The sequence below is a fragment of the Echinops telfairi genome, unplaced genomic scaffold (genome assembly GCF_000313985.2).
Source record: "Echinops telfairi isolate 266 unplaced genomic scaffold, ASM31398v2 ScPeMD7_7424;HRSCAF=8462, whole genome shotgun sequence".
NCBI lineage: Eukaryota > Metazoa > Chordata > Mammalia > Afrosoricida > Tenrecidae > Echinops > Echinops telfairi.
In genome coordinates, this window is record NW_022111324.1 from 95,480,849 (window position 1) to 95,493,238 (window position 12,390).

Here is a 12,390-nt window from a genome sequence, read left to right on the forward strand (position 1 = left end):
ACGGTCTGGTTCATCATTCAGTTGATTTATCTCTGTCATGTTTAAGACTTAATAGAGGAGTCTCTATGAAACATATTTGTATTTGGGGTCCCATCCCCCAACACAGTCCTCATTTGGTCAGGTTCAGTGGCATTCATTTCTTGAACAGGGGGCGGGAGGGAATTGGGAAAAATGAGGCCCGTGGAACAGAAATCTGGTCATTAGTCCAAAAAGATAGTTCCTTCTAGATAATGTTTAAAAATAGAATGGATGTTGGGGGAGAAAGCACAGGCAGAGGAAACAATGTAGGAGAAATGCTTTATCTGGAAAATGTTGGCTTTCCCTGACCAATCTTGAAACAAGTTTGAGGAGAAGCGAAAAATAACACCAAATGAGTTACTTGCAGTTCATAAGAACTTTTCCACTTTGTAGCCAGATAGCGGGCGCTGTAGGAACATTGTCAGTGTTGAGAATTCTCTACCTTACCGCGCTCCTGACGGCGGGGCAGAGAGAAGGGCTGAGAAGTGGGCTGCGACTCCAGGCTGCTCCCTGCGCTGCTGCTTCCTGTGCAAGGTGAGTCTTGGCCTGGCTTCCCTGGAAGTCCCCCCCCACCTGAGACCCTTTGGCCTAAATGCCCTCTGCACTCCTTCCTTTTGCCCTCATTTTCCTTATCCCACCTTTCTTGAAAAGAAGTTAACAGCATAAGGTAGTATGCAAACCAATTTCATTATTCCTCAGTCAGCATACTTCTGAGTCCCTTGTAGAAAGATGCGTGTTTCAGTAATTCCCTTTTATTTACCTCTCAGAAAGCCCTGGTGGCATAGTGGGTTACAAGTTGGGTTGATAACCGCAAGGTCAGCAGTTTGAAACCACCATGGGAGAAAGCTGAAGCTTTTTACTCCTGTAAAGATTTACAACCTCAGAAAGCCCAGTTGCTAATCTTATCTTGTCCTGTAGGGTCGCTCTGGGGTGACATTGATATGAAGGCAGTGAGTTTGGTATTGGGATTGACCTTGGCAAAAGTGATTGTTGATGCCCACTCGTGGGAACTCCACCTGTGCAGATTTGAACTGCTCTGCAGGATTTCAAAGGCGGGGACCCTTGGGGGAGCAGTGGTGTGGTCGTACGTTACACCTTGGGCTGCTCACTGCTAAGTCTGGTGAAAACCACCAGCTGCTCCATGGGAGCAGGAGGAGGCTTTCTGTTCCCGGAAAGAGTTACCGTCTCAGAAACTCACAGGGAAGGTCTCACCTGTCCTGCAGGGTCGCTATGAGTCAGAAGGGACTTCATGGCAGTGAGTTGAGTTATTATAACGTCTTGGAAGCAGGTGGCCAGGCCTTTCTTCCCCGGCACCTCTGGGTGTGTGTGAGGAGCAGTGTGATCTTTTTTGCCACCGAGACAAATGCCAGTCATCAATCAATGTTGAGGACTATTAACAAAGAGGACACAGAAGGTTTTTTAAACTTAAAAGAAAAATATTTTTCTTCTTTTTTATAAACGTATTACCACCAGGGGAAAAACATTCTTAAAACCACCCCAAAAGTCATTATTTTTTTAATCATCAAAAGAACAAATGGAAAAACTGAAAATCCCAAATAAAACAAAACATTGAGCATTAAATATATCTGAGCTTCTAAAATTGAATTTGCATTTTTAAATGAATCCAAATGCCCCTTTAAAAAGAGCAACCCACTTTTCCTTTAATTTATTTTCCTATGATGACAACCACTAATAAGTATTTTTTGTTCTTTTCCCACTGCATATTAATATTTAGGAAAAACACTTATTTGAAGAGCAATTAACTTGTGTCATAATCAGGCTGTGGAGAAGGAAGCTTGAATTATTGGCGGCACAGGCAGCAAATAAGAGTAATAAAAATAATCCCTGATTTGAATTGTTTTTCCATGGGAGGAAGAGATGCGGAAAGATATGGAGACAAGAGATATTTTTTTAAAATATCAAATTAGATTAAAGATTTTTGGTTGAGTCTGAAAATGAGATTTATACAATGTGGGAATAATTTTAATTCACTTGATATTTTCTTATACAAATAAAAGCCAGATATTTTCATGGCAACATAGTCCAAATCATTGAAATTTATGTGCTAGAAAGGGGTTCTTTCTTCATGGTAGCTGGGACTATAGTCTCCTCCTTTCACTTCTCACACATTCATACATAGATCTCAGGACCCACCGTGTGAAGACTTGCCATATATATTCGAGTATAAGCTGACCCGAATATCAGCCGAGGCACCTAATTTTACCACAAAAACAGCATTAAAAATGTGCCGGAAAAACTCGCCTTATACACGAATATATACGGTACATTCTCTATTTTGTTGGCATGCTCCAGCGATCCTGGAATTATTAACCATATGTGTCACCCAAATATTACCCTGATGGTGGCGTAGTGGATGGCGTTTTAGGATTCTAACCGCAAGGACAGCGGTTTGAAACCACCAGGGGAGAAAGATGAGGCTTCCTACTCCGTAAAGAGCTACAGCCTCGGAAACCCCCAGGGGCAGTTCTACTCTGTCCGACAGTGGTGCCCTGAGTCACAGTTGATTGGATGGCAGTGAGTTTTTAGATGCCACTTCCAGGCTTTCTTGTTTTCTGAGACTATAAATCCAGTAACTAACCATCCTGCTCAAATAGCTCACTCCCTCTTAGCCGTTTCTGTCTGTGACCCCAAAGATCCCCCTAAAGGCTCCATCTTGGAAGATGTTATCGGCTGTCCTTAAACTTTGTTTTGGGGGAATTTTTTTGAACTTTGGTTGTCACTTGGGTGACAGTTTATAGAGCATGTGCGTTTCCCATTCAACAATCCACACACATTTGTTCAGTGACTACCATGGTTACACCCCGTCAGGGTGGCAGCACCTTTCCACTTCCGCCCTGGCTTCTCCATTTCCATCCCTGCTTCTTCCCCCACCCCCCACCTGCCCCCTGAGCGTTGTTTGGGGGCAAATTTGACCTTTTTAGTCTTGTACCCTGGATAATACTGGAGAGTATGTTCCTGATCATGGGTAGTATTCATGTTACTGTGCGGCTGAGAGTTGATCCCCGGGGATGGGTTTAACTCCAGGCTTGAAGGACCGGTCTTGGGGGTTCTACCAGTCTCTACCAAAGCTGTAGATCCAGTCTTTTAAAATGACATTGAACTTTGTCCTCTATTTTTTTTTTGTCTACCTCTCTGTTTAGACTCTTCTACTGTGATCCTGATTGGAAAAGTTAATAATGGTCGCTGGTCCCTCTGGGTTTTTTCTTTGTTTTGATCTCAGGCTAGTGGAGGCTGTGGTTTGTGTGGCCCCTTAGCCCTTTGGACTAATTGCTTCTTGGAGTCTTTGATTTTTTCCCCTCTTCATTCTTTTTTGCTTCAGACTCAGGACAATAATGGCATCTCAGATGGCCACTCCAAAGATTTTAAGACTCGGGTCACGACTCACCACAGTAGGAAATAGAAGATGGTCTTTGTGGACTATGCAATCCTGCTGCTCTTTAAACATCACAACTATCCTCCTTCATTCTATAATTATTTCTCAAATAATTTGCTACTGAGGATCATCATAGCTCTAGCCATCATGTAGACACCTCAGTGTCTACATGCCTCTGTAAACGTCTTTCTCTTTTCCTTTTCTGGTGTGTGTGTGTGTGTGTGTGTGTGTGTGTGTGCTAGTCTCTCGTGGTTTTCATTCATCCCATGCCAGTCTACTGACTCATGAATCTAAAGTTAACCTTTAATGTTATTTTGACACACAATTAGTACCTAGAATTATTTTGGCCATCTATTGGGGGCTCAATAAATAGATGAAAGCAATAAATTAGAGAAATGAAAAATTGCAAGTGTTCTAATTTCAAGTTCATAATACAAAAATAAATGTTAACGGCCGTTTTCTTGCTGTTTTCCAACCAATGTTGTTAGTTGTCATCGAATTAGTCTTGCCTCTTAGTGACCCCACACACAGTAGGATTGGACCTTTATGATCTGATTGATTTTTCAGAAGTACACCCCCCAGGCATGTTTTGCTCTTCTGTTTTTGTCTGAGGGCTCTGATGGAACAGGCCTCCACTGACAGATGAGCTGTGCTGAAGGTGCTCCGGTGGGAATCAAGGTGGAATTTCCAGAATGGAAGGCATGATTTCTGCCACTGCCCTTATTCTGCCGAAGGGTAATTCCTGACCGCTTCAGCAACTCAACAAAGAGGACACCAACAGTCTCTGGTTTATGTTTGCCAACATTTAAGTGCCCTGTACACAAGCATAAGGTGCACAAGAAGATCTTAAAGGAAAACATTGCACAATGAAAAATGAAAGGGTGTCATGATTCAGCTACTGACTTGTACAATATGTGAATTGTATGCCAATGAAGCTGCTCAAATGCAACAGCAAAACAGGAGCTAGTGCCATCAGAAGGGTTCTGACAACAATGGGCTTAATCAGGGCCTCCTACTCCGTGTCACACACTTGCAGCTTGCTTAGGAGAACACACAAGCGGTCGTCGCATGTTGAAGGTCCCTGCCTTGAGGTCTGTGTCCCTCTCATCAATCTATTCAGCCAGAGATTTGGAAGGAAATCTTCTTGGGAATGGCAACATGCATTGGGTTGAGAGAAGTGACTCCACTTGCCCAGATACACCTTTTTGCCCTGGCACCAGCCTCCCTTTAGTTCCAGGTGTCCCGGGTGACACGGAATTAAAATTAAAGAAGAAAAGATGGAGAGGCAGACACTGGCCGTCAGTGTCTCTGGTCCCTCTGATGCACAGAAGGTTGACAGAGCTCTCCCATTTCACTGACAGGCCCGTGTGTGAGTCCCAGTGATAACACACTGAAAGGACAGTTAACGTCGGGAGGGAGGGGGAGAGTCAGGTAAAGGGCAGCTGCAGACACACTGAAGCCAGGCTCCCAGGGTCAGTCTCCACTAGGTACGTTTTTGGATGAGATTTTTGTTGCTGTTGTTCTTTCTGAATTCTGGATGCCAGAAGGTGTGTTAAAGAAACACTGAGGTTTCTTTAAACACATGGCACTAATGTAGACAGTAAGATATTGGAAGGCTTGATGATGAAATATTTGGGGTTACTTTTATAGAAAGAGGCCAGAGTGAGGAGTTAAATTTTTTTACAAAACAAACGTATCACCTTTAAAGTACTCTCCATTACACTGAATACATTTGTCAAATCTGCAATTCAATGCTTGGAAACTCTTTTCAAATTCATCTGTTTGGATGGCTGACAGCACCTCCCTCTTTTTTTCTTCACCTCTTATTAAGTCTTCAAATCGCTGTCCTTTCATGTCCCTCTTCATTCAGGAAAACAAAAAGAAGTCACACAGAGCCAGGTCAGGTTAGTTAAGTGCATGGGGCAAGAGAGGCATGCTATTTTTTGCCCAAGACCGGCTCACTGAGATGGCTGCATGAGCAGGTGCATTGCCGTGGTGACAAAACCAGTCACCCGAGGGCCGCAAATCAGGCCTTTTTGTCGCACATTGTCATGCAATCTTTTCAGAACCTCTAAATAGAAAGCTTGATGAACAGTCTGACCTGGCGGAATGAACTCCAAATGCACTGTCCCCCTCACAGGCTGATCTTTGATTTCACTTGACGACCTTTCGGGGGCAAGTTGATGGTATCTTCCACTGCTTGATTAATGTTTGCTCTTGGGGTAGTAAGAACAGCACTATGCCATCTCATCAGTAATGACCTTGGGAAAAAGTCTGGGTCACTTTGGAGCTGTTCCTTCAAAGCACAGCATGTTTCCACTCAAAGCTCTTTTTTCGCTGGTCAGTCAGAACCCGAGGCACAAATTTCGCAGCAACACTTCTCATTCCCAAATCTCCCATTAAAATTTGTTAAACTGAACTCCAAGGTAGTCCAGATAACTTCCCCATCTCTTCAGCGGTCTATTGTCAGTCTTTGAGCAGAAGTGCATGACGTTTGTCTACATTTTTGTCTTTTTGGGAAGTTGACAGACGTCCAGACCGAGGTCTGTGATCAAAAGACAGTTCACCTTTTTTGAAATGTGGAAAAACACTCGTACACTTGAGCTTTCCCCATAGCACTGTCTTTGTAAGCTGTGTTCAACATCACAGCAGTTTCTGCGGCATTTTTCTCTAGCAGGAAACAAAAGTTCACAGCCACATGCTGTTCTCTTAAATCAGCCATCACAAAAAATGAGGTTCAAGTGGAAACTGCTTTTACAAAAAAGTTCACTGTGACCAGAGAGAACCTTCCAAGGTGACACCAGTGGGTGCTCTAACTCAGAGCAAGTTGTTTGATGTTCACCTGGTGGGAAAAATTTGTACCACGAATGTTGCAGGTTTTTGGGGGGTACCTTTCGTATATGATTGCTTAGGATGCCAGTGACATCATGTTTCCTAGAAATTATGTAATAAAAAAGAGTCAGCTGAAAGGAGAATATGAAATTAAAAAATCACATCAGCTCCATGAATGTAGCAAAAATTGGGAATTATGAATGATGGGTTTGGGAAATGCTAGGTTAAAGAATTAGACATGGTCTTTTAAAAGTTTACATTGTGGTGAAATATCTATGAGTAAATGGCAAGGAGGCCATATCTGAGCTTCTCTGGCTTCACAGGGCGAAGGAGAAATGAACTCCTCACAACCATCAGGCAGAGGTCAGACATGCCTTTACCTCCTCTCCTTCTTTACCCTATTCTGACAGCAACCATTCCTCCCACAGCACACTACTTCTCTGCTGGGTTTGATCATTTATTGCAATAGCCACCGAGAACTCACAGACAATAATCATGATTAGGAAATTGAACAGATTAGAAAACATTCAGGAAACAGACATTGGTCCACAGCAACACTTCCCCTCAGTCAGCAGCCAACTCTCTCTCGGGTCTTCAGCCTCGCAGTCAGGAAGCCCATCTGTGACTCCACTTCACTGTCCCTATCTCACAGTCTCAGGTCTCAGGGGCACCGTCTCTCTGCTCAGTCGTGGCCTCACTCCTTTGCTCCATCCCAGGCTCTGTGTGCTGCGGCTTCTAGTGCCTCTGCTCTCAGCCTGCACCTCGTTGAGGCAGGGGTCTTGAACGTGCTCTGCGGTAGCACTTCTTCTTTGATGGGCCTGGGAATTCCATGCCTGCTTCTGAGATGGCTCATTCTTATAGCCCTAGAGGAGTGACGATGACAACTGACCAATCCCCACTAGTACTGTTTTACACCCTCTATCTGCATGGTCCTCCTCAATCATTTGGTGGGAGTTACAGGCACATGGATAGAATGGCCAAATTAAGACGTTTCATTTCACCACAGTATACAGTGAACCCTCGCCACTTCGCGCTTCGACTTCCGCGGCTTCACTCTATCGCGGTTTTTGCGTAACAGCACATGCTCTGTCATTACTGCCACTGATTGGCTCATACTGTACACGCTTGATGCCATAAATAATATAATAAATAATAAATGATAATTGTAACGTCCAAAATGTTTTACTGTATTTTCCCTTTTTCGTTTAATAAATTGGGTAATACGAGTGTAATGGTGACTAAAGGGTGTTTTTTCATGTCCTCTACGCTCTAACTACGAAAATATTTGATTTACAAATAAGGAATCCTACTTCGCGGAATTTCATTTATCACAGTAGGGTCTGGAACCGATTAACCGCGATAAACGAGGGTTCACTGGATAACAAGAAAGCCATTTTTCAGTGATATTAATTACACATACCGATTTGTACTAATATTACCACTATCAATTTTCAAAACTTTTACACCACCCCCAATATTAACTCAGGAGACCTTCAGCGATCACTCCTGTTCCCTCTGCCCAGATCCGTGCATATATTGTGCCTCTATGTATTGGATTTCCTACAGGGGATAATGAAACACAAAGTTAGTTGTCCTTTATTCATCCATGGTTAGCATGTATCAAAAATTTATTTATCTTTATCCCATTGTATGGATCTACTACATTTTGGTGGTACTCATTTATATAGTGATGGACAATTGGGCTGTTTTCACATTTTGACAATTGTGAATAATGATACCATGAACACCAGTGTGCAGGTCTCCTTCAGAGTGCCTGCTTCTAAGTATCTTGAGCAATTACCTAGGAATGGGATTGATGGGTCATCTAAGGAGCCCTGTTGGTGCTCAGGTGCTCCCTGAATGGTCAGCAATTTGAACTCACCAGTGGTTCTATGGGAGAAGAAAAAAAAAACCTTGTTATCTGCTCCTGCAATAATTCCTGCCTTAAAATCCCTGTATATCAGCTCTACTCTGTTCTGTAGGGTCACTGTGAATCAAAACCAACATCACGGCACCCAATGACATGGTACCTCTATGGTTAATTTCTAGAAGAACCACAAACTGTTTTCCAAAGTAGTGACACCATTTTACATCCTCACTAGCTTTCCAGGAAATTTGGAAGACAGCTACCTGGCAAACTAACTGGACAAGATCCGTATTTGTACCCATTAAAAAGAAAGGTAACCCAACAGAATGCTCAAACTATAGAACAACATCATTCATATCACATGCAAGTAAAATTTTGCTGGTGATCTTTCAACAACAGTTGCAGCAGTGCATTGAGAGGGCGCTACCAGAAGTTTGGGCCAGATTTAGAAGATGACTTGGAACAACTGGTATCATTGCTGATGTCAGATGGATCTTGGCTGAAAGCAGAGAACAGTGGAAAATGTTTACTTGTGTTTTTTATTGGACTATGTGAAGGCATTTACCTGTGTGGCTCATTATCAACTCTGGACAGCTGTGGAATGATGGAGAAGAACGGGGAGGACTCCAGAACACGTCATGGTGCTCACGAGGAGCTAGTCGATGGATCAAGAAGCAGTTGTACAGACAGAGCAAGGGAATACCACATGGCTTAAGCTCAGGAAAAGTGTGAATCAGGGTTTTATCCTCTATACTGATTTGATCTGTGTGCTGAGCAAATAATCAGAGAAGGTGAGTTATATGAAGAAGAATGTGGCATCAGGATTGAATGAAGACTAACAATGTGCGATATGCAGACGACACAACCTTGTTTGCTGACCGTGAGGAGGATTTGAAGCACTTGCTGATGAAATCAAGGATGGCGGCCTTCAGTATGGATTACAACTCAATGCAAAGAAGACCCACATCCTTACAACTGTACCAATCGGCAACATCATGATGAGCAGAGAAAAGTTTGAAGTTGTCTAGGATTTAAACTTGCCTGGATCCCTAATTAATATTGTGGATCAAACAATGAGTTGCATTGGGTAAATCTGCTGCGTAAGATCTCAATAAGGTGTTGAAAAGCAAGGCTATGACTTTATGGATTCAGCTTGCTTGACTCAAGCCAAGGTATTGTCAATGGCCTCATCTGCATGGGAAGGTTGGACGCTGAGTGAGGAAGACTGAAGAAGAATCGATGCGTTTGGATTGCAGTGGTGGTGAAAATTATTGAAAGTGCCACGGACTGCCAAAAGAACAAACAAATATATCTCAGAAGAAGTACGGTCATACTACTCCTTAGAAGGGAGGATGGTGACACTTCACGTCACACATTTTGGAGAGGGATGTCCTTGATAAAGGACATCATGTTTGGTAAAGTGAAGGGGCAGCGAGAAAGAGGAAGACTCTTGATAAAATGGATGGAAAAGATGGCTGCAATAATGGTTTTGAACCTAAGAACCTGTGAGGGTGGTGTGGACTGGACAGTGTTTCCTTCTGTTGTGCATAAGGGCTCTATGAGTGGGAACCAGTCTGTCACCCAATAACAACAGCCAGCAAAGCATGAGGGTTCAAATTTTTCCATATCCTCTTCAACACTTGCTAGCTTCCATTTTCCTGTTAATCACCATCCTAGTGGGTATGAGATTGCATCTCAATGTGATCTCGATTTGCATTACACTAATGACCAACTCTCTACTCTGGTAATGATTTAGTGTTGAAAGTACATAGGAGCAGTTCTACCCTGTTCTATCAGGTCTCTATGATCCAGAAGTGATAACAGTGAGTTTGGTTTTTCATTTTAATACCTAGCAAGAGTAGCCCTGGTGGTGTGGGTGGGTAATCATTGGGCTGCTAACCACAAGGTCAGCAATTCGAAACCACCTTCCACTGTGCTGGAGAAGAATAGGGTTGTCTGCTCCTGAAGAGGTTACAGCCTGGAAACTCAGAGGGCAGTTCCACTCTGTCCTACGGGCTGCTGCGAGTCAGAATTGGCTCCTTGGCAGAGTGAACTAGTGACTATTGATCACAAGTATCTTCCTATGTGCTTATGGGTCACTTATGAGATGTATAGTTAGGGCCTCTGCCTATTTTTGGGGGGGTTGCTTATATTTTCATTGCTGAGTTTAGACATGCCCCTGTAAAACAATATTCTTACTACCTGTTACTGTGCGCTGGATGGCAATATAAAAGAAATCAAGCTGTGGATGTTATCTGTTTTTAAAATCCACGGGATGAGTCTACCCTGGCCATGATCATATTTCCGGTGCTCAATCAACCCTCTTGCTTAGACTGCAGGGAAAGCTGTGTTTGTGCATGACTCCTGGGGGTGTACAATGTGTCATTGGCTTGAGGGAGCACACACTCTTTCTCAACGTGTAAAGTAGTCCACACTATGACGAAACTAGTTCTCAGTGGCCCGACTGGACTGGCTTCACTTGGCCCACGGTAAGCTAGTTCCGCATTCTTGGTGCTGTCACCCAGAAGCCTAAAAGGCGGCCTGTTGTCTGTCCTTTGAGCTAAATGCAGCATCTCCCATCCAATTGACTGGCTTGGCAAAGTTGCAAATTTTATTACGCAAAAGTTGAGAAAGAGCAAAGCCGAGGAGTGCTAAGAATGGTACATTTTGCTACTGTGTGGTATCTGTATTTGGAGCCCAGGGGGGTTTATTTATAGCTATCTATTATTACATAGCAAGAGTTACAGACAGAAACACCCAGAAAAATAACCTTATCACAGAGTTTCCATTATCCAAGTGCAGCATCAAAAGCAAGACCAGCAAACTGGCTGAGTGGAGAACAAAGCCATCGTCTCCCCCTCCTCTCTCGCGTCCCTTCCCTTTGCTCTCAGCACATGGGCACATGCCTGCGACTGCGAGAGCCTCTCCTCCCAGGCCCACGGGCCTCCATGTCCAGCCTTTGGCCAGCTCTTGTAGCCCGACCTCCTCTACCTCCTTCTCTCGCAATTTCCTAAGAGGTGGAAGCTTCTACCTTGTGAAACTGGTTAGTTGGGGTTCTACCCCCGGCCAGTTGATTCTTTGGACAATTTCTGGTTGGGCAGGCTGCTTTCTGTCCCTGGCTCAGCTGTCTCTGGACCAGGGCAGGGTCTTCCCTTTCTGTACCAGAAGGAAAAGACGCTGCTACAAGAGTAGAAGCATACCCAGAAAGCTGACACCACAGCCTTCACCCAAGATCCCCCCCCCCCCCCCCACATGTACACTCACACACACAAAGATGGAGAAAAAGAATGACATGCATACACACGCACACAAGTCTTGGAAACCCAGGATGCTAAGGGGTGTGAGTAAGATTTGGAATGATGGGGTCCTCCTACCCTGGAAAACCTATGCATTTATTTTAATAGCACCCCAAAAGGCAGGGGAGAGGGGCTCAGGGCTGGGGCCAGGTCTGTCTGCTGCACCCCAGGTTGTAGCCATCATTCGAATACACTCACCAGCTGAGGATGCCTGAGAGGCAGAGGTGCAAAGGTTGGGTGCTGGGGCTTCTGCAAGATCTGCCTCACCAAGGTGGTGGGGATCAAGTGAGGGTGGATGCAGGAAACATCTGACAGGTGACCTGGACCCAGAGAATACTGGGTTGGGTGGTGGCAGTCTTTTCTAGGGAAGCACTGAGGACAGGTTGTCCGTGTTTTGTGGAAGTTAGCGTTTTTCCCAGGAGCTAAAAATGAATGAATGAATGCGGGATGGTGTTGATTCCTGCCAAGACTCATTGCTCAGGCTACCTCTTCCCTCTGGGGCGCAGCTTGGCTCCTGAGAAGGTGGCATGACTTCTCCTTTCCTTTCCCTGCGTTCTTCTAGGGGAGAGAGGTCGGGATACAGGCCTCAGCTAAGGCAGGCACAGTCTGCTTCCTGCTTGGCGCCACCAGGTCCTAGGGGGAGCTGTGCTCTCCCAGGGCCCCAGGGCTTGGCTGAGGAGGAGGAGGAGAAGGAAGAGGAGGAGGAGGGGGAGGGGGAGGGGGAGGAGGAGGAGGAAGACCCTGGGGATTGGGTGGAGGCATCTTTATGTGTGGGTGTGAGAGAGAAGCACTGGCCTCATACCTATCCCCAGCGCTTGCAAGACAAATATATCTCAGAAGAAGTACGGTCATACTACTCCTTAGAAGGGAGGATGGTGACACTTCACTTCACACATTTTGGAGAGGGATGTCCTTGATAAAGGACATCATGTTTGGTAAAGTGAAGGGGCAGCGAGAAAGAGGAAGACTCTTGATAAAATGGA

The 12,390-nt window shown here is 44.5% G+C and overlaps 1 protein-coding gene across 1 annotated transcript in view; it reads left to right on the forward strand.

Moving 5' to 3' along the window:
- The first annotated feature begins 509 nt into the window (after positions 1 to 509).
- EDN1 (endothelin 1) overlaps positions 510 to 12,390 on the forward strand; it is a 21,421-nt gene continuing 9,540 nt past the window's right edge. The window contains exon 1 of the mRNA XM_004712193.2: positions 510 to 552. The gene's annotated coding sequence lies outside the window, so the exon portion shown is untranslated. The remainder of the gene's footprint in view (positions 553 to 12,390) is intronic.